The sequence below is a fragment of the Siphateles boraxobius genome, unplaced genomic scaffold (genome assembly GCF_051911475.1).
Source record: "Siphateles boraxobius isolate OS27281-9 unplaced genomic scaffold, OSU_SipBor_1 6, whole genome shotgun sequence".
Classification (NCBI taxonomy): Eukaryota; Metazoa; Chordata; class Actinopteri; order Cypriniformes; family Leuciscidae; genus Siphateles; species Siphateles boraxobius.
This window is the reverse complement of record NW_027509186.1, coordinates 352,749-378,952: the sequence shown is the minus strand read 5'-3', so window position 1 is coordinate 378,952 and position 26,204 is coordinate 352,749. Positions and strand designations below refer to the sequence as shown.

Here is a 26,204-nt window from a genome sequence, read left to right as displayed (position 1 = left end):
TGGCACTTAAAAAAATTGCATGAACTTATTGACCTGACCTACCAGGCACCATATTAAAAAACAAGGTCTCTAATTTAATAATGTAACACGTTTTATACAGACACTTCATATTTAAACGGTATTAGATTATTTTTTGCATTCACTGGCTTCTGTGAAGCGTTGAGCTAAAATGACGCATGACGCCGTTCCTGGAAGCCGCGCTGATCGGATACAACAACCTCTCTCTGCAACTCCTTGTGGAAAGTGGAAAGTATCTCCGCCTGTCACGCGGAGACTGGGGTTCGATTCCCCGACGGGGAGATCCAGTCCTTTACTGCTGCCAAAATACCTTAACAAAAGTTTTGCTCCAGCAAACAAGTTACAGGAGAAGTTCGCAAGGGGCCCCGGACAACTGTTTTAAAGACAGCTTGAGAAAAATACAATGCATTGGCCGGGAATCGAACCCGGGTCAACTGCTTGGAAGGCACTTATGCTCACCACTATACCACCAACGCAAGCCTGTTGTATGTAGACTGGAAGCCCTTTTGTGCGGTCAGCAAGAATTTTAGCAGCTGGCAGGTGCAGATGAACTGAAACTCTCTTTGTTTGGACCTGGCACTTAAAAAAATTGCATGAACTTATTGACCTGACCTACCAGGCACCATATTAAAAAACAAGGTCTCTAATTTAATAATGTAACACGTTTTATACAGAAACTTCATATTTAAATGGAATTAGATAATTTTTTGGATTCACTGGCTTCTGTGAAGCGTTGAGCTAAAATGACGCATGACGCTGTTCCTGGAAGCCGCGCTGATCGGATACAACTACCTGTCTCTGAAACTCCTTGTTAGTATAGTGGAAAGTATCTCCGCCTGTCAAGCGGGAGGACGGGGAAGATCCAGTCCTTTACTGCTGCAAAATGACCTTAACAAAAGTTTTGCTCCAGCAAACAAGTTACAGGAGAAGTTGGCAAGGGGCCCCGGACGACTGTTTTAAAGACAGCTTGAGAAAAATGCAATGCGTTGGCTGGGAATCGAACCCATACAGCAAGAATGGACAGACCCAGGAATCGAACCCATACAGCAATAATGCTCGTAATCAAGGTCTTTAATTTAAAAATGTGACACGTTTTATACAGCCACTTCATATTTAAATGGTATTAGATTCTTTTTGTGGATTCACTGGCTTCTGTGAAGCGTTGAGCTAATATGACACCGTTCCTGGAAGTGGGAAGGCTGTTTGCAGCGAGCTGTAGTCGCGCTGATCGGGGGCGACTGCCTGTCTTTGCAACTCCTCGTTAGTATAGTGGAAAGTATCTCCGCCTGTTACACGGAAGACCGGGATTTGATTCCCCGACGGGAAGATCCAGTCCTTTACTGCTGCCAAAAGACCTTAACAAAAGTTTTGCTCCAGCAAACAAGTTACAGGAGAAGTTGGCAAGGGGCCCCGGATGACTGTTTTAAAGACAGCTTGAGAAAAATGCAATGCGTTGGCCGGGAATCGAACCCATAGAGCAAGAATGGACAGACCCAGGAATCGAACCCATAGCAAGAATGCTCGTTATCAAGGTCTTTAATTTACAAATGTGATGCGTTGGCCGGGAATCGAACCCTGGTCAACTGCTTGGAAGGCAGCTATGCTCACCACTATACCACCAACGCAAGACCGTTGGATGTAGGCTGGAAGCCCTGTTGTGCGGTCAGGAAGAATTTTCGCAATACATTAGCAGCTGGCAGGTGCAGATGAACTGAAACTCTCTTTGTTTGGACCTGGCACTTAAAAAAATTGCATGAACTTATAGACCTGACCTACCAGGCACCATATTAAAAAACAAGGTCTCTAATTTAATAATGTAACAAGTTTAATACAGAAACTTCATATTTAAACGGAATTAGATTATTTTTTGGATTCACTGGCTTCTGTGAAGCGTTGAGCTAAAATGACGCAGGACGCTGTTCCTGGAAGCCGCGCTGATCGGATACAACTACCTGTCTCTGCAACTCCTTGTTAGTATAGTGGAAAGTATATCCGCCTGTCAAGCGGGAGGACGGGGAAATCCAGTCCTTTACTGCTGCAAAATGACCTTAACAAAAGTTTTGCTCCAGCAAACAAGTTACAGGAGAAGTTGGCAAGGGGCCCGGACGACTGTTTTAAAGACAGCTTGAGAAAAATGCAATGCATTGGCCGGGGATCGAACCCATACAGCAAGAATGGACAGACCCAGGAATCGAACCCATAGCAAGAATGCTCGTAATCAAGGTCTTTAATTTACAAAAGTGATGCGTTGGCCGGGAATCAAACACAGGTCAACTGCTTGGAAGGCAGCTATGCTCACCACTATACTACCAACGCAAGACTGATGGATGTAGGCTGGAAGCCGTATTGTGCGGTCAGCAAGAATTTTCGCAATACATTAGCAGCTGGCAGGTGCAGATTAACTGAAACTCTCTTTGTTTGGACCTGGCACTTAAAAAAATTGCATGAACTTATTGACCTGACCTACCAGGCAATGTAGTGATCTTTTTCTTTGTAGAAAAGTTAGAAGCTCAGACCAGGAGACGGTGGAAGTTTTCCAAGCAGAAGTTCTTTATTGCTTGTCGGTAGCTGCAGTCATTCCAACATCGTCTAACTAAGGGAACTTTACATTGTAGTTTATATACATTTCAAGGGGGAGGGATTACATTGTGAGGAACAAAGCATGTAAATGAGCTGAAACATGAGAACAGAACGGTGCAGGACTTCTCGCACTGAGATAAGAACTCCAAGACAAATGGTCTCAGTAATAAAATGGCAGGTGTTCAAACTTGCTCAGCATGCCTCTTCACCCGGTAAAACAATGAGAACAGGAAAAGCCTAGCCTTCTCGTACTGAGATGGGACAGTCAGGAATATCCTGCTGGGAACCCCTACCGTTTGCAGGGATTTCCTGGTCTCATCATTTATAAACTTTCTCAATATAAAATACTATTGTATTGGAAATCTAAATTAAACATTTAAATAAAATTTGTAATCCTACAACACCATATTAAAAAACAAGGTCTCTATTTAATAATGTAACACGTTTTATACAGACACTTCATATTTAAACGGTATTAGATTATTTTTTGGATTCACTGCCTTCTGTGAAGCGTTGAGCTAAAATTACGCATGACGCCGTTCCTGGAAGCCGCGCTGATCGGATACAACTACCTGTCTCTGCAACTCCTCGTTAGTATAGTGGAATGTATCTCCGCCTGTCATGCGGAAGACCGGGGTTCGATTCCCCGACGGGGAGATCCAGTCCTTTACTGCTGCCAAAAGACCTTAACAAATGTTTTGCTCCAGCAAACAAGTTACAGGAGAAGTTGGCAAGGGGCCTCGGACGACTGTATTAAAGACAGCTTGAGAAAAATGCAATGCGTTGGCCGGGAATCGAACGCATACAGCAAGAATGGACTGCCCCAGGAATCGAACCCATAGCAAGAATGCTCGTAATCAAGGTCTTTAATTTACAAATGTGATGCGTTGGCCAGGAATCGAACCCGGGTCAACTGCTAGGAAGGCAGCTATGCTTTTTTTTTTTTTTTTTTTTTCTTTTTTTTTTTGGTCTGGACCAATAAAAACAGACAGAATGCAGAGACCACAACCACAGCCTACAGAATCTGCCTGAACCGATCCTCGAAATCCAGAGAGAGAATGTCACGTGAACCTTGTCCTCGTGAAAAATATCATGATGCCATTTAAAATATACAAAATAAAAGTAAAAATTAAAATTAAAAATCCAAATCACTTTCAGGTACATTCCATGCTAGATCTTTTAAAACTTTAGAAACCCTTGGAGTAAAAACAACATAAAAGCTTTGCAACATTTTTTCATACTTAAAATACCAATACAATCCTTCAATATATCTTTCTGTTCTCCTTTTAAGAACATTCCAAACATCAAGCACCACTTTTCCTTTTTTTGCCACATTTCTTCTTTCCCATACTGCATTTTTTATCAACATTACTAACAGGTTCACAAACTGTTTACTTTGACAATTTTCCTCCCATCCAAACATCACTATCCTCTTCCATTCTATTACATCTTCATCCCAGTCCTCAATTAATTCTTTTATCACCCTTTTGCATTTTCTGTAAAAACCCTCCAACTCTTTGCAGTATAAAAACAAATGTAAAATCCCTTCGTCTTCTTCTTGGCATACTTTACATGTTGCATTCTGTTCCATTCCAATCTTAGTTAAAATACATTCGGTAAAAATTACTTTGTGCCTTATAAAATACTCTAAACATTCAAGTTTTGCTTCCACAAACTTTCCCCTCATATTTCTCCATATACTTTCTTTTTTCAGGTCCTTAATTTTCTGTACCCAAAAAATGTTAGCAACTGGTTCTTTAAAAACACCATCTCTAAAATAACAATAAAAATCTTTCACATTACACTCCTTAAAATTACATAGTTTTCCTTTAAGTCTGACATAAATGTCTTTCTCTTTCTTCCATTCCTCCATGTTTTCTATTCTTTTAATCCATTCCTCCGGTATTGCGTATTTGATAATTTCGTATTTATTCTCTATTTCTCGTTTGCTGCATTCCTCTTTTGCTTCCTCCATTGCATCCATTATAAATTGTGATGGTAAAAACCCTTCTTTAAATTCATACAAAACATCTCTTACCCTTGTTATACCCACATCCATCCATTTTTTAAAAAAGATCTCTTTCCCATCTCTTAAAATACTTTTGTTTAAGAACAGAGGTTGGTTTAAAATGTTTTCTCTTCCTTTCAGATTATAATCTATTACATTTAAGAAATCCCCCCAAGCACTTAAAATTTCCTTATAAAAATCCGATAATCCTTCCGCCATCCAGTTTTTTGTTTTCATCCATAAAATATCCTCCCCCAAATTAAAATTCCCACATTTGTTTAAAAAATATTTCATAACTTTCTTCCATTCTGTTTCATTTTCGTCTTGCAACAATTTTTTGACTATTTTAACCCTTAAGCAATTTTTCCTTTGTTTAATATCCATTAACCCCAACCCACCTTCTTCTAATGGCCCTATTAAAGTGTTATACGCTATTCTTGGGGGTTTACCCTCCCACAAAAAACAAAGAAAACATTTCTTCAACCTCCCTTCTACCCACAAAGGCATTTCTGTCACATATAAAACATTCCACAACTTTGAAGCCATTAAAACATTCAATACTAAAACCTTCCCTTTCAAATTTAAAGCCTCTCCGCCTGTCACGCGGAAAACCGGGGTTCGATTCCCCGACTGGGAGATCCAGTCCTTTACTGCTGCCAAAAGACCTTAACAAATGTTTTGCTCCAGCCAACAAGTTACAGGAGAAGTTGGCAAGGGGCCACCAACGACTGTTTTAAAGACAGCTTGAGAAAAATCCAATGCGTTGGCCGGGAATCGAACGCATACAGCAAGAATGGACAGACCCAGGAATCGAACCCATAGCAAGAATGCTCGTAATCAAGGTCTTTAATTTACAAATGTGATGCGTTGCCCGGGAATCGAACCCGGCTCAACTGCTTGGAAGGCAGCTATGCTCACCACTATACCACCAACGCAAGACTGTTGGATGTAGACCGGAAGCCCTGTTCTCCGGTCAGCAATAATTTTTGCAATACTTTAGCAGCTGGCAGGTGCAGATGAACTGAAACTCTCTTTGTTTGGACCTGGCACTTAAAAAAATTGCATGAACTTATTGACCTGACCTACCAGGCACCATATTAAAAAACAAGGTCTCTAATTTAATAATGTAACACGTTTTATACAGACACTTCATATTTAAACGGTATTAGATTATTTTTTGGATTCACTGGCTTCTGTGAAGCGTTGAGCTAAAATGACGCATGACGCCGTTCCTGCAAGCCGCGCTGATCGGATACAACTACCTGTCTCTGCAACTCCTTGTTAGTATAGTGGAAAGTATCTCCGCCTGTCATGCGGAGACTGGGGTTCGATTCCCCGACGGGGAGATTCAGTCCTTTACTGCTGCCAAAAGACCTTAACAAAAGTTTTGCTCCAGCAAACAAGTTACAGGGAAGTTGGCAAGGGGCCCTGACGACTGTTTTAAAGACAGCTTGAGAAAAATGGAATGCGTTGGCCGGGAATCGAACCCATACAGCAAGAATGGATCGATCCAGGAATCGAACCCATAGCAAGAATGCTCGTAATCAAGGTCTTTAATGTACAAATGTGATGCGTTGGCCGGGAATCGAACCCAGGTCAACTGCTTGGAAGTGAAAGGACTGTAAAGAGGGGGTTTACAGTTCTTGACCCAGGACCAGAGATGATGAAAGAAGACCAGGAGTCGTGATGTTCAATCAAAGAGTAAAATTTACTGAAGAATAGTTTGCAGTTAAATTGGTAGAGCCAGCGTCAAAGTCTCATGAGGAGGTCGCAAGCTAACTCTACCTTACATGAAAATCGTACACCAGTTATACTGTTACCAAGGGCATACATTCCATAAACATTCACTTCTGATTGGCTCAGAGGACATAAAATTTAAACAATGACACATAGATAGACGGGTACGTTGACAACAATCAAGATAGCTGTCATCCAAGTCACGAAGATCCAGTAATGACCTCGGAGGGCCCATCGAAAAGCGTCATGAGACCAGCCACCCCGTGTCATGAGACCTGCAACATACTGATAAAACCTTCCATTCTCAGAGAGAGGAAATAACAATTACTTTACTTCTTGAGAGATATAGGTATGAAAGAAGTAAAACAAATCATAGAATTGTACAGAAATTGCCCCTGTCCGTTAATAGGGTCAGCAGAGAAACATGATCATATGATGAGGGTTTTCTTTAAGTTTAACACACTCATTAATATACATACAGACAAAAAGCCTGTGTTTAATGTTCTCACTCAGGGACACAGAAGATTAGTCACAGACATCAGGAGACATTCATGAAAGATAGGCATTCAACCAACATTCAGGAAAGATGTGCATTCAGCAAAAGTATGAATAAGAAACATATGGGAATGATTATATAACTTGATTAGTGCTCATTATAGTAATAACGTAATCATGAAATGATTATATAACTTTATTAGTGCTTATAGTCATAATGTAATCATAAAACAAAGGATATGCATATAGTTGAATTGAAGAGGCAAGGGATTCTGACCCCAACCCTTCAGAAGGCAGCTATGCTCACCACTATACCACCAACGCAGGCCTTTGAACGTAGACTGGAAGCCCAGTTGTGCCGTCAGCAAGAATTTTCGCAATACATTAGCAGCTGGCAGGTGCAGATGAACTGAAACTCTCTTTGTTTGGACCTGGCACTTAAAAAAATTGCATGAACTTATTGACCTGACCTACCAGGCACTGTAGTGATCTTTTTCTTTGTAGAAAAGTTAGAAGCTCAGACCAGGAGACAGTAGAAGTTTTCCAAGCAGAAGTTCTTTATTGTTTGTCGGTAGCTGCAGTCATTCCAACATCGTCTAACTAAGGGAACTTTACATTGTAGTTTATATACATTTCAAGGGGGAGGGATTACATTGTGAGGAACAAAGCATGTAAATGAGTTGAAACATGAGAACAGAACGGTGCAGGACTTCTCGCACTGAGATAAGAACTCCAAGACAAATGGTCTCAGTAAAAACACTCAGCAGGTGTTCAAACTTGCTCAGCATGACTCTTCACCCGGTAAAACAATGAGAACAGGAAAAGCCTAGCCTTCTCGCACTGAGATGGGACAGTCAGGAATATCCTGCTGGGAACCCCTACCGTTTGCAGAGATTTCCTGGTCTCATCATTTATAAACTTTCTCAATATAAAATACTTTTGTATTGGAAATCTAAATTAAATATTTAAATAAAATTTGTAATCCTACAACACCATATTAAAAAACAAGGTCTCTAATTTAATAATGTAACACGTTTTATACAGACACTTCATATTTAAACGGTATTAGATTATTTTTTGGATTCACTGGCTTCTGTGAAGCGTTGAGCTAAAATGACGCATGACGCCGTTCCTGGAAGCCGCGCTGATCGGATACAACTACCTGTCTCTGCAACTCCTCGTTAGTATAGTGGAAAGTATCTCCGCCTGTCACGCGGAAGACCGGGGTTCGATTCCCCGACGGGGAGATCCAGTCCTGTACTGCTGCCAAAAGACCTTAACAAATGTTTTGCTCCAGCAAACAAGTTACAGGAGAAGTTGGCAAGGGGCCACCGACGACTGTTTTAAAGACAGCTTGAGAAAAATGTAATGCGTTGGCCGGGAATCGAACGCATACAGCAAGAATGGACAGACCCAGGAATCGAACCCATAGCAAGAATGCTCGTAATCAAGGTCTTTAATTTACAAATGTGATGCGTTGGCCAGGAATCGAACCCGGGTCAACTGCTTGGAAGGCAGCTATGCTCACCACTATACCACCAACACAAGACTGTTGGATGTAGACTGGAAGCCCTCATGTGCGGTCAGCAAGAATGTTCGCAATATATTAGCAGCTGGCAGGTGCAGATGAATTGAAACTCTCTTTGTTTGGACCTGGCACTTAAAAAAATTGCATGAACTTATTGACCTGACCTACCAGGCACCATATTAAAAAAAAAGGGTCTCTAATTTAATAATGTAACACGTTTTATACAGACACTTCATATTTAAACGGTATTAGATTATTTTTTGGATTCACTGGCTTCTGTGAAGCGTTGAGCTAAAATGACGCATGACGCTGTTCCTGGAAGCCGCGCTGATCGGATACAACTACCTGTCTCTGCAACTCTTTGTTAGTATAGTGGAAAGTACCTCCGCCAGTCACGCGGAGACTGGGGTTCGATTCCCCGACGGGGAGATCCAGTCCTGTACTGCTGCCAAAAGACCTTAACAAATGTTTTGCTCCAGCAAACAAGTTGCAGGAGAAGTTGGCAAGGGGCCTCGGATGACTGTTTTAAAGACAGCTTGAGAAAAATGCAATGCGTTGGCCGGGAATCGAACGCATACAGCAAGAATGGACAGACCCAGGAATCGAACCCATAGCAAGAATGCTCGTAATCAAGGTCTTTAATTTACAAATGTGATACGATGGCCGGGAATCGAACCCGGGTCAACTGCTTGGAAGGCAGCTATGCTGACCACTATACCACCAACGCAAGACTGTTGGATGTAGACTGGAAGCCCTGTTCTGCGGTCAGCAATAATTTTCGCAATACTTTAGCAGCTGGCAGGTGCAGATGAACTGAAACTCTCTTTGTTTGGACCTGGCACTTAAAAAAATTGCATGAACTTATTGACCTGACTACCAGGCACCATATTAAAAAACAAGGTCTCTAATTTAATAATGTAACACGTTTTATACAGACACTTCATATTTAAACGGTATTAGATTATTTTTTGCATTCACTGGCTTCTGTGAAGCGTTGAGCTAAAATGACGCATGACGCCGTTCCTGCAAGCCGCGCTGATCGGATACAACTACCTGTCTCTGCAACTCCTTGTTAGTATAGTGGAAAGTATCTCCGCCTGTCACACGGAGACTGGGGTTCGATTCCCCGACGGGGAGATTCAGTCCTTTACTGCTGCCAAAAGACCTTAACAAATGTTTTGCTCCAGCAAACAAGTTACAGGGAAGTTGGCAAGGGGCCCGGACGACTGTTTTAAAGACAGCTTGAGAAAAATGCAATGCGTTGGCCGGGAATCGAACCCATACAGCAAGAATGGACAGACCCAGGAATCGAACCCATAGCAAGAATGCTCGTAATCAAGGTCTTTAATTTACAAATGTGATGCGTTGGCCAGCAATCGATCCTGGGTCAACTGCTTGGAAGGCAGCTATGCTCACCACTATACCACCAACGCAAGACTGTTGGATGTAGACTGGAAGCCCTGTTCTGCGGTCAGCAATAATTTTCGCAATACTTTAGCAGCTGGCAGGTGCAGATGAACTGAAACTCTCTTTGTTTGGACCTGGCACTTAAAAAAATTGCATGAACTTATTGACCTGACCTACCAGGCACCATATTAAAAAAAAGGGTCTCTAATTTAATAATGTAACACTTTTTATACAGACACTTCATATTTAAACGGTATTAGATTATTTTTTGGATTCACTGGCTTCTGTGAAGCGTTGAGCTAAAATGACGCATGACGCTGTTCCTGGAAGCCGTGCTGATCGGATACAACTACCTGTCTCTGCAACTCTTTGTTAGTATAGTGGAAAGTATCTCCGCCTGTCACGCGGAGACTGGGGTTCGATTCCCCGACGGGGAGATCCAGTCCTGTACTGCTGCCAAAAGACCTTAACAAATGTTTTGCTCCAGCAAACGAGTTGCAGGAGAAGTTGGCAAGGGGCCTCGGACGACTGTTTTAAAGACAGGTTGAGAAAAATGCAATGCGTTGGCCGGGAATCAACGCATACAGCAAGAATGGACAGACCCAGGAATCGAACCCATAGCAAGAATGCTCGTAATCAAGGTCTTTAATTTACAAATGTGATACGTTGGCCGGGAATCGAACCCGGGTCAACTGCTTGGAAGGCAGCTATGCTCACCGCTATACCACCAACGCAAGACTGTTGGATGTAGACCGGAAGCCCTGTTCTGCGGTCAGCAATAATTTTTGCAATACTTTAGCAGCTGGCAGGTGCAGATGAACTGAAACTCTCTTTGTTTGGACCTGGCACTTAAAAAAATTGCATGAACTTATTGACCTGACCTACCAGGCACCATATTAAAAAACAAGAGGTTAATGACACAATATCCTCAAAATCAGGAAATAATAGTACCCCAAACTAACACATACAAGACATAGAGTGCAGTCACCATCACACACACACATATTAGACACATATTTTAACTGTTCATTTTTAATGTTCGCTTTTCATTATATCATCTCTAAAAAGATTTAAATTTTAAGTAAGATTTTAAACTTCACATTTTACTGTAGCTTTTACCTAATTTTACATGGTCTCTTAACCAGTTTCAAAGCATGTCTGTTCATTATTCAGTTGATCTTAGAAAAGTCAGCTGGATTTTGGTTCATTATCACTATTTTGCTTCAGCTTGCTCTAGCAGGCCGATAACAGAAAGACAGACACAGTTACCATCCCTGCCTCCACTCAGACAGTCTCTCTCTCTCTAATGGCGCTTTTCCACTACACAGTACCAGCTCGCCTTGGCTCGGCTCGGCTCGACTCGACTCGCCTTTGTTTGGTTTTCCACTGTGTAAAAGTTGTACCTGTACCTGCTTTCGGGTACTTTTTTTCGTACCACCTCCGGCGAGGTTCTAAGCGAGCTAAGGCGATACTAAAATGTGACGTAATACAATGCCGACTGCTGATTGGTCAGAGAGAATCGTCACTATTCACTGCGTCATCATTGCACGCGGCAGACGGAGTATCCAGAATAACCAGAGAATAACCCCGCCATTTTTAAATAGTTTGCCCAGATATTCTAAACTTACTATTATGGCAACTCGGAAGAATACGCCGTGGTCAAACGAGGAGGTGCAGACTTTCCTATGTTTGGTTGCCGAAGAAAGGATCCAGCGAGAGCTAGATGGGGCAACGAGGAACGAAAAAGTTTATCAAGAAATCTCCGAACTGCTGTCCCCACATGGCTACAACAGGACTTTCCAGCAATGTAGGGAAAAGTTAAAAAAACTGAAAAGTGACTACAGAGCTGTAAAGGACCACAACGGCCGCAGTGGTTCAAACCGAAAAAGCTGGAAGTGGTACGAACAGATGGACGGTATCTACGGCCATAGACCACCGAGCAACGGGAGGGAGGGTGGACTTGACTCGGCCACCAGTTTGTTGGAGTCGCTGTTGGAGGATGGTAAGTGTTTAAAATTTACATTACATTAATCATGTAGGCGCACTCTGCTTGAGAGTTTTGTTTTCTGTAGGCTGGCTTTTGAAAAGCTGAAGCTCACTTATAACATCGAAGACTGTAAACTTGTGTCGCAGATAACAATTGCTGCTACCGCTAACTATCTGCCATTGCTATTTTCGTATTGTGTTGACTTTTGTATGATCTTTCTATCTAGATTCCTTTTCGACGAGCGAGAATGGTTCAGTGACTCCCACTGATGCCACGTCGGCACCGGAACCAGCGGCACCATCGACACCAACAAGATCAGCAGCGTCGACACCGAGACCCGCAGCAGCGTCGACACCGGCAACCGGTTAGTATAATTGGAGAAAAAGTAAACTCTTCTAGCCTGTTGTCTGTGAATCTGTACACACTTTTTAATATATCATTAATCGTATCAATAACTCATTAATATAACGTAAACGTACTTGAATAACAACAGGAAGCATTCCCAGTTATGGGAATGCAGGATTCATTAATAAACCTGTTCAGTATTTTTATAACTTTCCAGACGTACACCTATACTGTACACATGGTATTTTAAAGTTGACATTTACTAAAATAGATGTTTAATAAATACATTAAATACATTTACTCAGATGTTAAGTCGTTATATACTATATAAGTAATAGTAAGTTGTGGGCTTGTCTTTTTTTATGTAGAAGCTGTAATGATAATACATGTGAACAATTTACAACACACACAACCTTTGAATGAAACGTGACTTGTCCGTTTTTCTTTATAACTCATTCATTGTAATTATTTTTTTGGCCAGGACGGAGGAAACGAAAGAGGGAACAGGAGCATCTGACTGTCCTGAGGGAGATGCAGACATCGGATGTCGAGCAGCTGGAATTGAACCGGGCACAGCGGGAGCGCCATTTACAGATGGCACTCGATGATGCAGCACATGCCCGAGAACTAGAAGCGGCTTTAAGGAGAGAGGAGATGGCTGCAATGTCGTCCTTCAACCAGGCCTTTCTGGGAACCCTGAGCCAGCTTGTCCAGGCACTGAACCGGCGGGATGCTGTTCCACCGCCCCTGGACTGAAACCCCTTTGTTTATTTTAATTTAATGTTTGCACTACATGTAACATATGTATATAGTTGGATGTGTGAATTTATATTAATATTATATTTTTTTCTATTTGTATGCGTGTTTAAATAAAACCTTTTTGAAACTTATTACAAACAGTGTCTCTTTTTCAGAATCAGAATCAGAATCAGAAAGAGCTTTATTGCCAAGTGTGCTTGCACACACAAGGAATTTGTTTTGGTGCTGAGGCTTCCAGTGGACATATACAAATACAACAAGAAACATGAAACATAATACTAAGTATCACTTAGTATAAGTATCACCTGAGTTGTAGGATATTGCACTAAACAGTGGGAGTATTGCACTTAAAGGCATATGCCTTGGGAGGTGTGTTAACTGTTCAGAAGGGAAATGGCCTGTGGGAAGAAACTGTTCCTGTGCCGAGATGTTCTTGTGGCCAGTGATCTGAGTCTCCGTCTTGACGGTAACAGTTCAAACAGGTGGTGTCCAGGGTGAGTGGAGTCAGTGATGATTTTACCTGCTCTCTTCCTCACTCTGGAAGAGTACAGGTCCTGGAGGGATGGCAGGGGGGCACCAATGATCCTCTCCGCTGTCCGGACTGTCCGTTGTAGTCTCCTGATGTCTGATTTGGTAGCTGAACCAAACCAGACAGTGATGGAAGTGCATAAGACAGACTCGATGACGGCTGAGTAGAACTGAATCAGCAGCTCCTGTGGCAAGTTGAACTTCCTCAGCTGGCGAAGGAAGTACAGTCTCTGTTGGGCTTTTTTTACAATGGAGTCAATGTGATTGTCCCACTTCAGGTCCTGAGAGATGATAGTGCCCAGGAACCTGAATGACTCCACTGCTTCCACAGTGCTGTTCATGATGGTGAGTGGGGGGAGTGCTGGGCTGTTCCTCCTGAAGTCCACGATCATCTCCACTGTTTTGAGCGTGTTCAGCTCAAGGTTGTTGTAACTGCACCAGCCAGCCAGCTGTTCAACCTCCAGTCTGTAAGCAGACTCGTCACCGTTCCGGATGAGACCGATGACAGTGGTGTCGTCTGCAAATTTCAGGAGCTTGACAGTGGGGTCTTTAGAAGTGCAGTCATTAGTGTACAGGGAGAAGAGCAGTGGGGAGAGAACGCACCCTTGAGGGGCGCCAGTGCTGGTGGTGAGAGTCCTGGATGTGTGTTTCCCCAGTCTCACTCGCTGCTGCCGGTCCGTCAGGAAGCTGGAGATCCACTGACAGATCGAGGATGGTATGGAGAGCTGGGTCAGTTTGGCTGTGAGAAGATCAGGCATGATGGTATTGAAGGCAGAACTGAAGTCCACAAAGAGGATCCTTGCATAAGTCCCAGGTCTGTCTAGATGTTGCAGGATATAATGCAGTCCCATGTTGTCCAGCACCATTAGAGTCTAAGGTACAACGTAACCTGACACAGGTCTGCATCTCCCAGCTGCAGCCTTCTCCACCGCCCGGGGTCCCATCCCCAACTAGACGGAACAGCCCTCAGGGTCCCGGGAGCTTCCACCATTGCCATCAGCAACTCGTCTTCAGGGCCAGGGGTACAAAGGGGTGTTTGGTTGTCCCTCCGGATGACTGGGAGTCTGGACAGGGCGTCCGCATTTACGTGTTCTCTGCCGGGTCGGTATTTAAGCTGTTAATCATAATTTGCTAGTTGTGCCACCCAACGCTGTTCTACTGCCCCCAACTTGGCGGTCTGCAAGTGTACTAATGGATTATTATCCGTAATCACCGTCACCTTGGCTCCCAACAGGTAATCTTTGAACTACTCCGTCATGGCCCACTTCATTGCCAGTAGTTCGATTTTGAAGGAACTGTAATTTGCCGCGTTCCGCTCTGCGGGATGTAAACTTTGACTTGCGTATGCAATCACTCTCTCCACTCCTTGGTGCTCTTGGGCCAACACGGCTCCCAAACCTGCATTGCTGGCGTCAGTGTACAGAAGGAACGGCTGGGTGAAGTCTGCGTAGGCCAAGATAGGGGCCCTCAGAAGTTCCTGCTTGAGGTTCTGGAAGGTGGTCTCACAGGTGGAATCCCAATGCACTGACGGGGAGCCTTTGCCACGGGCACGTCCGGAACCAGCAAGGAGTTGGTTCAATGGCCAAGCAAGCCCAGATAATCCTTTTATAAAGCGTCGACAAAATCCCACGAACCCCAGGAACGACCGCACCTGTCTCACTGCCCGGGGTGGCTCCCACCCTTGGACAGCTGCCACCTTCTCCGGGTCGGGGGATATCCCTGCAGCACTGACACGATGTCCCAAGAACTGTACCTTCTTCCGCAATAACTGGCATTTGTCTGGCCTAAGCTTTAGCCCATATTTCTCCATGGCCCTGAACACTTCCTGTGTTCCTCCTCCTCCCTAGGTGGTCCTCCTCCCACCTAGATGGTGCAGGTGAGTGCGGAAGTCAGGGGAGAAGACGATCACATCGTCCAGGTATACCGGCGTTGAGTCGACCAGTTGTCCCCCTAGACAGTGCTGCATCAAGCGCTGAAAGGTCGCAGGAGCATTGCACAGGCCGAACCGCATCCGGTCCCATTCAAATAACCCAAACGGGGTGGTGAAGGCTGTCTTCTCTCTATCTCGGTCGTCTACCTGCACCTGCCAGTATCCACTCGCCAGGTCCAATGTGGAGTACCACGCCGCTTGTGTGAGACAGGTGAGTGAGTCTTCAATCCGTGGCAACGGGAATGTATCTTTCTTCGTTACACTGTTGAGTTTGCGGTAGTCAACGCAGAACCTCCAAGCTCCCGTTTTCTTCTGAACCAGAACAATTGGCGCCGCCCTGGGACTACTGCTCTCTCGAACAATTCCTCCCTCCAGCATCCCTTTCAACAGGGCGCGGACCTCGGCATAGAGGGTGGGTGGCACCGGACGATACCGCTCTTGGCTAGGCATCGCCTCACCGGTAGGTATTTGATGCCTCACTACCCCTGTGCAGCCATAGTCTTCTTCGTGGGTCGAGAACACATGTTGCCATTTTCTCAAGAGCTCCTGGAGCTGTAACACCTGTTCCTCCTCCAGATTTTCACCCTTCAGGGACTCTCCCATCAAATGGGTCGGCACCCCTCCTCCCACAGAGCCTGGTTCTGCCTCAACTGGGCGGACGGCGACTTCCACCACCGCAGAGCTCACCTGCCTGAAGCAGACGTACTGATGCTTGTGAACCTGGGCAGAGCGTACCGAGGAAACTCGAACCAGACGGATTGGCATTCCGCACCTTTACTGAGACTCGCCCACGGTGGATGGCCGTCAGCCCGTGAGCCACTTCAATGGGTTGACAGTCCTCATGGGGCTCTACCAGGACACAGGTACCCGTCCCACAGGGTCCTGCAGGTACTCGGACCCAAAGCACGGTCTCGCTCTGGGCTGGGACAGACAAAGCGTACCGACAGGCTACTCGACCGATGCCTTCTCTCTCCTTCACTTGACTAGCCACGTGCACTCTTCGGCAATCGGCCAGAATCCGGTCCCTGTCCTGCTTCGCCGATGACAGAGAAGTCCGAGCTGGCCGTCCCAGAAACAATTCCTCCGAGCAATCCAGTATAACGTTCATCCCTAGGAGTGCTCGATGAATGCCCAAGCAATGATCTCGGACGATAACGACCCCTTTCTGTTGGACGGGAACCCCTTGGACCAGAAAGTCTACCACGATGTACCCAGTGTAAGGGATGTCCAGACCATTTGCCCCCGTAAAGTCAGACTAGAAGCGTCCACTGCTTGGAGCCGATGATCTGCAACCAACTCCTGGGCCAGGCTCTCCGAAAATAACGTAACTTGAGAACCTGTATCGACCAGACAATCTATCGTGACTCCGTTAGCTTGAACCTCCACGGTGGGACAGCGCCCAACCCTGTCGTCTCGTAAAACAGGAACAGAAGGAGGGTCACACAAAGGGGTCCCGGCCACTTGACCCACAGTAGCCGGTGGGACTAAAAACCCCCTTGAGAACCCCGACGGAGCCCACACTGACGACTGATGTGTCCCGGGTCTCCACAATTAATACAGATGGGCCTTCCCTGGTCATCCCACTGGAACCGGGGGCCCACAGGACGTAGGGGGCGGCGCACAGGAGCTCGCCCCTTCTCCGAATACGACCTCTCTCTCACCATCGATCCGCCCTCGACTCGACCCCGACGAAGTTCACCCAACAGCCGGCCAAACTGCTCCCACAATTTCAAGGAGTATGCCCGAAGAGTCTGCTTAGGCCCCTGTTGATAGTTAAAGAACTGGGCACGAAGAGTGGCCACCGGGGTAGAGTCTCCATATAATCCGGACAGGAAATCGAAGATAGTTTTCGCGGTAGCCCGTGTGGCTTCTGATGCAGCAAGAACTTCTCTTTTGGCTTCTGCTTCCAAAGACCCCAACACAAACTGTACTTTCTGTGATGCACTCAGTCCCTGTAATCCGGCCAGATATTCCGTCTGCGCCTTCCAATCGTGCAAGCCCAACTCCGATCCTGGCCCTCCATAGCGCTGTGCCCAGGGAGCTCCCATAAAGATCGGTATGACTTTTGAGACAGGTGAAGGCCATCGTACCAAGGAGCTGTAGGCAGACTGCCATGCAGAATGACCTCTGTTCTGTTGTTTGTGGAATTTACAGACTGTCACACTGCCTGCAGAGCAGATTATGGGAAGGAGCCATCTTCTAAAAAGCACATGTGTCTCATCTATAGGTTTCTGTAGTGTAGTGGTCATCACGTTCGCTTAACACGCGAAAGGTCCTCGGTTCGAAACCGAGCAGAAACAGTGGTTGGATTCTGACAGAAAATTTAAACTGTTTGCCACGCTAGGTGGGTGCAGCACTCATTTCTTTTATATGCTTTTTAATAAGCGTGCACCTAAAGATTTATGTCTGCAACCTGAAGACGTGTTTCCGTAGTGTAGTGGTTATCACGTTCGCCTCACACGCGAAAGGTCCCCAGTTCGAAACTGGGCGGAAACTGTGGGTGGTTTTTGCAAAAATTTCGTATGCGATTTTCTGTTGAGCAGGTCAGTACACTTGCAGGGATGTTTGTGGTTTAATCTCTTTAGAAAAGGACAAAAAGAAAACAAATGACCATTGAGGTTTCCTGTACAGTAATATGAAATGTTCGGTCTGCCAACAAAATTAGCAGCATTTTGCCATGTTAAAAACACTGGGCAGTCTATAGTTTCAGTCGCTTTTGAACAAGCGTACGCTAGAAGAGGTGGGAATGAGATCCAGACCAAGTTTCCGTAGTGTAGTGGTTATCACGTTCGCTTTACACGCGAAAGGTCCTCAGTTCAAAATTGGGTGGAAACAAGTGGAGGCATGTTAAATATAAATGCTGCAATTCGCTACAAAACCCTTACTTTTAAGACAGGTGAAGGCCATCGTATCAAGGAGCTGTAGGCAGACTGCCATGCCGAATGACACTGGGTGCTTCGCAATATCCCTCCTCGTCTCCTCGTTCCTCTGTCCTCCATCCTATGACCCGGAAACCGATCGAGCGCAGCCATCTTGAAGGACATCTCAGTTCTCTAATTGCACCGCGAGGAGGCGAGGATCGAGGAGTGAGGAGGCTTCCAGAGGAGTCATGAGCGAGGGTACACAGGTGTATCCTATGCGGAAGAGATTTATCGACTAAACGTGACGCGCGTATACATTCTCCTCCCCCTTCACATCGATCACAATCTGTTTTAATGTATACTTTACCTTTGCAGTTTATATAAACCACACATTACACATATTTCAACAGGGTATCTTGCTTTATTATCATTTATTATGAATTTCTTAAATAAACAAACTTCAACAACAAAAGGGCAGATCCTTTGAGCGCTGCTGATGACGCTATGAAGTGACGCGCGAGTGATCAAGTATTCCAATGAATAAAAAAAGCTTTCATTCGATTCCTCCGTCCTCATTTTCTTTCCTTGCGTCCTTCCCTCAAAACCTACAGGGGGTGGAGCTGAGACGCTAGGAAAGGAAGCGAGGAAAGGAAACGAGGATGCACAAATAAGAAATGAGAAGCACCCACTAGGTGGGTGCCGAATGACCTCTGTTCTGTTGTTTGTGGAATTTACAGACTGTCACACTGCTTGCAGGGCAGATTATGGGAAGGAGCCATCTTCTAAAAAGCACATCCCTCTCAACAATAGGTTTCTGTAGTGTAGTGGTCATCACATTTGCCTAACACGCGAAAGGTCCTCGGTTCGAAACCGAGCAGAAACAGTGGTTGGATTCTGACAGAAAATGTAAACTCTTTGGCACGCTAGGTGGGTGCAGCGCTTATGTCCTTTATATGCTTTTTAATAAGCGTGCACCTAAAGATTTATGTCTGCAACCTGAAGACGTGTTTGTTATGTAGTGGTTATCACGTTCGCCTCACATGCGAAAAGTCCCCAGTTCGAAACTGGGCGGAAACTGTGGGTGATTTTTGCAAAAATTTCGTATGCGATTTTCTGTTGAGCAGGTCAGTGCACTTGCAGGGATGTTTGTTGTTTAATCTCTTTAGAAAAGGACAAAAATAAAACAAATGACCATTGAGGTTTCCTGTACAGTAATATAAAATGTTCGGTCTGCCAACGAAATTAGCAGCTTTTTGCCATGTTAAAAACACTGGGCAGTCTATAGTTTCAGTCGCTTTTGAACAAGCGTACGCTAGAAGAGGTAGGAATGAGATCCAAACCAAGTTTCCGTAGTGTAGTGGTTATCACGTTCGCTTTACACGCGAAAGGTCCTCAGTTCAAAACTGGGCGGAAACAAGTGGATGCATGTTAAATATAAATGCTGCAATTCGCTACAAAACCCTTACTTTTGAGACAGGTGAAGGCCATCGTACCAAGGAGCTGTAGGCAGACTGCAATGCCGAATGACCTCTGTTCTGTTGTTGTGGAATTTACAGACTGTCACACTGCTTGCAGAGCAGATTATGGGAAGGAGCCATCTTCTAAAAAGCACATGCACCTCATCAATAGGTTTCTGTAGTTTAGTGGTCATCACGTTCGCCTAACACGCGAAAGGTCCTCGGTTCGAAACCGAGCAGAAACAGTGGTTGGATTCTGACAGAAAATTTAAACTGTTTGCCACACTAGGAGGGTGCAGCGCTCATTTCCTTTATATGTTTTTTAATAAGCGTGCACCTAAAGATTTATGTCTGCAACTTGAAGAATTGTTTCCGTAGTGTAGTGGTTATCACGTTTGCCTCACACGCGAAAGGTCCCCAGTTCGAAACTGGGCGGAAACTGTGGGTGATTTTTGCAAAAATTTCGTATGCGATTTTCTGTTGAGCAGGTCAGTACACTTGCAGGGATGTTTGTGGTTTAATCTCTTAGAAAATGACAAAAATAAAACAAATGACCATTGAGGTTTCCTGTACAGTAATATAAAATGTTCGGTCTGCCAACAAAATTAGCAGCTTTTTGCCATGTTAAAAACACTGGGCAGTCTATAGTTTCAGTCGCTTTTGAACAAGCGTACCCTAGAAGCGGTGGGACTGACGTCCAAATCAAGTTTCGGAAGTGTAGTGGTTATCACGTTTGCTTTACACGCGAAAGGTCCTCAGTTCAAAACTGGGCGGAAACAAGTGGATGCATTTTAAATATAAATGCTGCAATTCGCTACAAAACCCTTACTTTTGAGACAGGTGAAGGCCATCGTACCAAGGAGCTGTAGGCAGACTGCCATGCCGAATGACACTAGGTGGGTGCCGAATGACCTCTGTTCTGTTGTTTGTGGAATTTACAGACTGTCACACTGCCTGCAGGGCAGATTATGGGAAGGAGCCATCTTCTAAAAAGCACATCCGTCTCAATAATAGGTTTCTGTAGTGTAGTGGTCATCACATTCGCCTAACACGCGAAAGGTCCTCGGTTCGAAACTGAGCAGAAACAGTGGTTGGATTCTGACAGAAAATGTAAACTCTTTGGCACGCTAGGTGGGTGCAGCGCTCAATTCCTTTATATGCTTTTTAATAAGCGTGCACCTAAAGATTTATGTCTGCAACCTGAAGACGTGTTTGTAGTGTAGTGGTTATCACGTTCGCCTCACACGCGAAAAGTCCCCAGTTCATAACTGGGCGGAAACTGTGGGTGATTTTTGCAAAAATTTCGTATGCGATTTTCTGTTGAGCAGGTCAGTACACTTGCAGGGATGTTTGTTGTTTAATCTCTTTAGAAAAGGACAAAAATAAAACAAATGACCATTGAGGTTTCCTGTACAGTAATATAAAATGTTCGGTCTGCCAACAAAATTAGCAGCTTTTTGCCATGTTAAAAACACTGGGCAGTCTATAGTTTCAGTCGCTTTTGAACAAGCGTACGCTAGAAGAGGTGGGAATGAGATCCAAACCAAGTTTCCGTAGTATAGTGGTTATCACGTTCGCTTTACACGCGAAAGGTCCTCAGTTCAAAATTGGGTGGAAACAAGTGGAGGCATGTTAAATATAAATGCTGCAATTCGCTACAAAACCCTTACTTTTAAGACAGGTGAAGGCCATCGTACCAAGGAGCTGTAGGCAGACTGCCATGCCGAATGACACTAGGTGGGTGCCGTCCAAATCAAGTTTCCGTAGTGTAGTGGTTATCACGTTTGCTATGGCAAAATGTCCTCAGTTCAAAACTGGGCGGAAACAAGTGGATGCATTTTAAATATAAATGCTACAAAACCCTTACTTTTGAGACAGGTGAAGGCCATCGTACCAAGGAGCTGTAGGCAGACTGCCATGCCGAATGACCTCTGTTCTGTTGTTTGTGGAATTCACAGACTGTCACACTGCTTGCAGAGCAGATTATGGGAAGGAGCCATCTTCTAAAAAGCACATGCCATGATATCACGTTCGCTTTACACGCAAAGGTCTTCAGTTCAAAACTGGGTGGAAACAAGTGGAGGCATGTTAAATATAAATGCTGCAATTCGATACAAAACCCTTACTTTTGAGACAGGTGAAGGCCATCGTACCAAGGAGCTGTAGGCAGACTGCCATGCCGAATGACCTCTGTTCTGTTGTTTGTGGAATTTACAGACTGTCACACTAGTAGTTATAACCATTCGGCTTATGTCAAAATGATTTATGACCCTATGATTGACAGGTGGGCGGGGCTAACCTTTGACCTTCCGGAGGGTGTTCCGGAGGTCCTTTGATGTAGGGATTAACCTTTGACCTTCCGGAGGGGTTGTTCCGGAGGTCGCTTAATTTAGGGATTAACCTTTGACCTATCGATCGATCAAGTTGACAGTTGTCTTTACCCTATTGACCTTTGTATGATATATGAAGTTGCCAGTTGTCTTTGCCAGTTGTCTTTGCCCCATTGATTTTGACCTATTGACCCCGGGGGGAAATAACTTCTTGGTGTGGGAAATCCCCTCCGTGTCGGGGTGAGAAAATAATTTTTCTAATGTCGCATATAGATTAGAATAGATTAGAATTACAAAAGTAAAATCATCTTACCGTTTCACTATGGTGAAGAATTGGATTAAAGTTGACAGTCTCCGCACTGTGTGTGTGTGCGTCTGTCTGTGAGTGTGTGCGTGTCATCCGATATCCTGGCATTCCTGAGCACGCTATATAAATGGGGATAGTGAGAAAAGGTTTTTCTAATACTCTCACACTAAAGTTGAAAAGCATGCTGCTCCTTTAAAAGTATATGAATGAAATATTTATAAAATTTACATTTAGTCATTTACAATTTTCACACTAACTAAAGTTGAACACATTGATCTTTTAAAAAGTATATAAATGATTATAAAAAATCTTTTCAAAACAAAAATAAATATCTTACTAAAAATCTACTGAAGCAGTCATTTCAGATTAAATAAGTTTAAAGTTTTTAAACACTCTGTGTTTTGACACTCTGTGATTCAGAGTGGTGGAGGAATGTGTGTGTGTGTGTGTGTGTGTGTGTGTGTGTGTGTGTGTGTGTGTGTGTGTGTGTGTGTGTGTGTGTGTGTGTGTGTGTGTGTGTGTGTGTGTGTGTGTGTGTGTGTGTGCGTGTGTGTTTCATGACACCCTCCCTCCCCTCAGTCTCTCAAACACCAGCGCATGACAGTAATGGTCTCCGCGCTAAGTGTGTGCGTCTGTCTGTGAGTGAGACACCACCCTATTCCTGCACCCCCTGCTGGGGGGTGAAAGTGAGAAAATATCTCCCAGTAACTAAAGTTGAACAACATTGTTCATTTAAAAGTATATAAATAAAATGCTTGCATCATTCATTGTAAATAAATAATATTCCAATTATAGCAGTCCAAAAATAAAAATCATCTTCCATTTAGACTGTTGAAGAAGCTATACAGTATGAACGGATGATCAGAAATAAAATCATAACGTATTTCATGCAGTTTACGAACCGATGACAAAAATAAAAATCAGCTTACCGTTTCAGAGTACTGAAGAATTGGATTAAAGTTGACACTCAAAGCGCTAAGTGTGTGTGTGCTTGCAACACTGGGAGATGTATCCATGGACCGTCTTTAGCACCTGTTGTTTTCACGATTCATACTAATTTATGGTCGCGAGCATATCCTGAAAAACAACAACTGTATAGAAAAGACTCAAAGGAGCCGGTACCGCTGTACGTGCCACTTCACCCTACCGATACGCTTTCCAATTAAAAAAAATCGTATCTCAAGAGAGGAGTGTCTCTTTTGTGACAGTTTTGACCTTCTATCCGTGAAATACGGCGACAAATGTTGGATAGATCTCTGAGAACGACCTCTCTGTGAACTCGCCTGTACCATTCATAGAACACGCGCGCCATCTAGCGGACACACATAGTTATATCTTTCCCATACATTTTCACTGCATCTCAGAATGTATATATATATATATATAGATGACGGCTCGAACCCTGGCAAACCATATCTTGTCCAAACTTCAAGACTGCACAGCTCAACTCATCAACATGCAAAACAGTGAGTATTTTCTCTTTGTAATTCTTTTATGCTATGGTGTTTTAAAGATTGTTTTTTCACATAGGGTGTGAAACAATAGATGTGAATTTTTAAATATGTAAAATTATATTAATAAAGTATGATTTTTAAAAATATCTGGGTACAGATATTAAGTATCATAAACTATGATTTTAAAAATATCAGTCTGCATATGTACATTTAAAAAAATCACATCAGTCTTTATTTCCATGCTTATGGGGTTATGCTACGGTGATTTAAATATTGTTTTCACATGGTGAAAAACAGTAGATATGATTTTTAAATAAGTAAGATTATATTCATAAAAGTTTGAAATTTAAAAATATGGAACATTGGTGTTTTTTTTGTTTTGTTTTTTAAATCACACCAGTCTGCATACCCATGCTTATGGGGTTATGCTACGGTGATTTAAATATTGTTTTCACATAGGGTGAAAAACAGTAGATATGATTTTTAATAATATGCAACATCACATTCATTTATCATAAAGTTTGATTTTTAAAATATGGACCATTGGTGATTTTAAACCAAATCAGTCTGCATATCCATGCTTATGTGTATTAATATGGATTATCATCGGATGTACTGCTTATGTGAAACTTTTTATGTGAAAAAGCTTTTATTATGAAAATCATGGATCAGCCGTCGGCTTACCGCAACATACTTCACTCTTCTACGAATGCTATTTGTGTGTTATAATGCAGCGCTATCTTTTAATGTGAAAAGACGGTGATATATACAGCGTTATAATTTAGTAAACCGATCTTTCGGATAGCTAACCATGCGGCATGGTGATAGAACATGTGTGTTGGTTAGCATCTCGTGCTACGCTGCTAACGGGTCTCACACATTGTTATGGGCGCTATATCATTTTGCTTTTGTCTGTATATGTTTCAGAAAAACATTGCTGATGCTTCTGACGGTATACTGGTATATATTTTACCATATAATCATCGTTTTAAACACTTTCTGAAGCGTCACATTCAGGTATGGAATGGATATGGTTGCCCATGAGTTCAAACAACATCCAGTTCACAGACAAATAGCGCCCCCACAGGCCCGGAGTTCAAACAACATCCAGTTCACAGGCAAATAGCGCCCCCACCAGTCCCGGAGTTCAAACAACATCCAGTTCACAGGCAAATAGCGCCCCCACCAGTCCCGGAGTTCAAACAACATCCAGTTCACAGGCAAATAGCGCCCCCACCAGTCCCGGAGTTCAAACAACATCCAGTTCACAGGCAAATAGCCCCCCCTAGTGCCCTGAAATGATATACAATGCACTCCTTACTGTGATAGGTCATCCTATGGTTGGAGATGATTTTGTTTAGAGCAAATTGTTTTAATCTAGCTATTTAAATGCTGATGTGATGTATTTAAATTTTCCAAGTTGTATGATTCATAAATTATAGGTGTGTGTGTGTGTGTGTGTGTGTGTGTGTGTGTGTGTGTGTGTGTGTGTGTGTGTGTGTGTGCGCGTCATCAACCATATAAAACGGCCCCACCAGGCGGCTTCAAATCATAATATGTTTTTCCCCCTCAGATTCAAACGTCGAGCGGAACGCCTTTGATGCCATTAATTCATGTGAGAACTTATTTTCTATTCTTTATAAATTAAATGTACCAATTTTTATGCGTCTTTATTTATTAATTTTAATTTATTTTAAGTTTTACTTATTTTTAATTCGTAGTGGCTACGCATGGGTTTGATGGAGACAGCACTGCCAATGGTAAGAACAAGATCCACCTTCAACGTAATGTTTTACGTTTAAGGAAATCTAACGTTTTATTTATTTTATAGATTTCATCCAATTCGTCACACAGCCTGGATTCCCGGTGGTCGACCTTACTGAAGACGAGAATGAACAAGACACCATCGTCGTAACAGATAGGCGAGACATAGTCGGAGATCAAATAGTTCCTACCCCCACAGCTTTAGACCAACCAAAGAAAAAGACTAGAAAAACGAATTATTCTGTACCCCCATTTAGTCCTGAGCTATTTAATGGTGAGGCTATCTACATGTATTAACATTTAAACTCAAATTTGTCATACCATTATGATTGATTGTTATATTTCCATACAGCAGGTTCGGATAGAATCCATGATGATGATGATGACGATGTGACTGACTGGGGTGTGGCTCAACTCCACGCTTGGGATCAGAGCTCTTGGACGAGCGAGCGTGGCGAAGCGTCGAACGCCGGTCAGACGCCATTTCATTTTCACCAATCGTCGGAAGAGATCGATGTTGAAGAAGTAGCGCTGACCCCTCAACCAGTCGATGAACCATCCAACGATAAGCCTCTGATTCGCCAGCTCATTAATTCAATAGATGCATTTCGCAGTGAGTTTCGTGAGGCGAATGCGGATATAAACAGGAAAATTGATGCAAATTCTGCAAGGCAGGAAGAAAACCGTAGCAGAATAGATGCCTTACGTA

General features: G+C 43.6%; 15 non-coding genes across 15 annotated transcripts; 9 read left to right on the top strand and 6 right to left on the bottom strand.

Moving 5' to 3' along the window:
- Positions 1-422: 422 nt before the first annotated feature.
- Positions 423-494, bottom strand: trnag-ucc (transfer RNA glycine (anticodon UCC)). Its single transcript has one exon. It is a non-coding gene; the product is annotated as a tRNA-Gly (tRNA).
- Positions 495-1,571: 1,077 nt separating this feature from the next.
- Positions 1,572-1,643, bottom strand: trnag-ucc (transfer RNA glycine (anticodon UCC)). Its single transcript has one exon. It is a non-coding gene; the product is annotated as a tRNA-Gly (tRNA).
- A 1,540-nt stretch (positions 1,644-3,183) lies between these two features.
- On the top strand, positions 3,184-3,255 carry trnad-guc (transfer RNA aspartic acid (anticodon GUC)). The gene has a single exon. It is a non-coding gene; the product is annotated as a tRNA-Asp (tRNA).
- A 2,214-nt stretch (positions 3,256-5,469) lies between these two features.
- On the bottom strand, positions 5,470-5,541 carry trnag-ucc (transfer RNA glycine (anticodon UCC)). Its single transcript has one exon. It is a non-coding gene; the product is annotated as a tRNA-Gly (tRNA).
- Positions 5,542-8,013: 2,472 nt separating this feature from the next.
- On the top strand, positions 8,014-8,085 carry trnad-guc (transfer RNA aspartic acid (anticodon GUC)). The gene has a single exon. It is a non-coding gene; the product is annotated as a tRNA-Asp (tRNA).
- Positions 8,086-8,311: 226 nt separating this feature from the next.
- Positions 8,312-8,383, bottom strand: trnag-ucc (transfer RNA glycine (anticodon UCC)). The gene has a single exon. It is a non-coding gene; the product is annotated as a tRNA-Gly (tRNA).
- Positions 8,384-9,021: 638 nt separating this feature from the next.
- trnag-ucc (transfer RNA glycine (anticodon UCC)) lies at positions 9,022-9,093 on the bottom strand. Its single transcript has one exon. It is a non-coding gene; the product is annotated as a tRNA-Gly (tRNA).
- Positions 9,094-10,435: 1,342 nt separating this feature from the next.
- On the bottom strand, positions 10,436-10,507 carry trnag-ucc (transfer RNA glycine (anticodon UCC)). Its single transcript has one exon. It is a non-coding gene; the product is annotated as a tRNA-Gly (tRNA).
- Positions 10,508-17,549: 7,042 nt separating this feature from the next.
- trnav-aac (transfer RNA valine (anticodon AAC)) lies at positions 17,550-17,622 on the top strand. Its single transcript has one exon. It is a non-coding gene; the product is annotated as a tRNA-Val (tRNA).
- Positions 17,623-17,745: 123 nt separating this feature from the next.
- Positions 17,746-17,818, top strand: trnav-cac (transfer RNA valine (anticodon CAC)). The gene has a single exon. It is a non-coding gene; the product is annotated as a tRNA-Val (tRNA).
- A 1,175-nt stretch (positions 17,819-18,993) lies between these two features.
- On the top strand, positions 18,994-19,066 carry trnav-aac (transfer RNA valine (anticodon AAC)). The gene has a single exon. It is a non-coding gene; the product is annotated as a tRNA-Val (tRNA).
- Positions 19,067-19,526: 460 nt separating this feature from the next.
- Positions 19,527-19,599, top strand: trnav-uac (transfer RNA valine (anticodon UAC)). The gene has a single exon. It is a non-coding gene; the product is annotated as a tRNA-Val (tRNA).
- A 213-nt stretch (positions 19,600-19,812) lies between these two features.
- Positions 19,813-19,885, top strand: trnav-aac (transfer RNA valine (anticodon AAC)). Its single transcript has one exon. It is a non-coding gene; the product is annotated as a tRNA-Val (tRNA).
- A 123-nt stretch (positions 19,886-20,008) lies between these two features.
- Positions 20,009-20,081, top strand: trnav-cac (transfer RNA valine (anticodon CAC)). Its single transcript has one exon. It is a non-coding gene; the product is annotated as a tRNA-Val (tRNA).
- A 573-nt stretch (positions 20,082-20,654) lies between these two features.
- trnav-aac (transfer RNA valine (anticodon AAC)) lies at positions 20,655-20,727 on the top strand. The gene has a single exon. It is a non-coding gene; the product is annotated as a tRNA-Val (tRNA).
- The last annotated feature ends 5,477 nt before the right edge of the window (positions 20,728-26,204 follow it).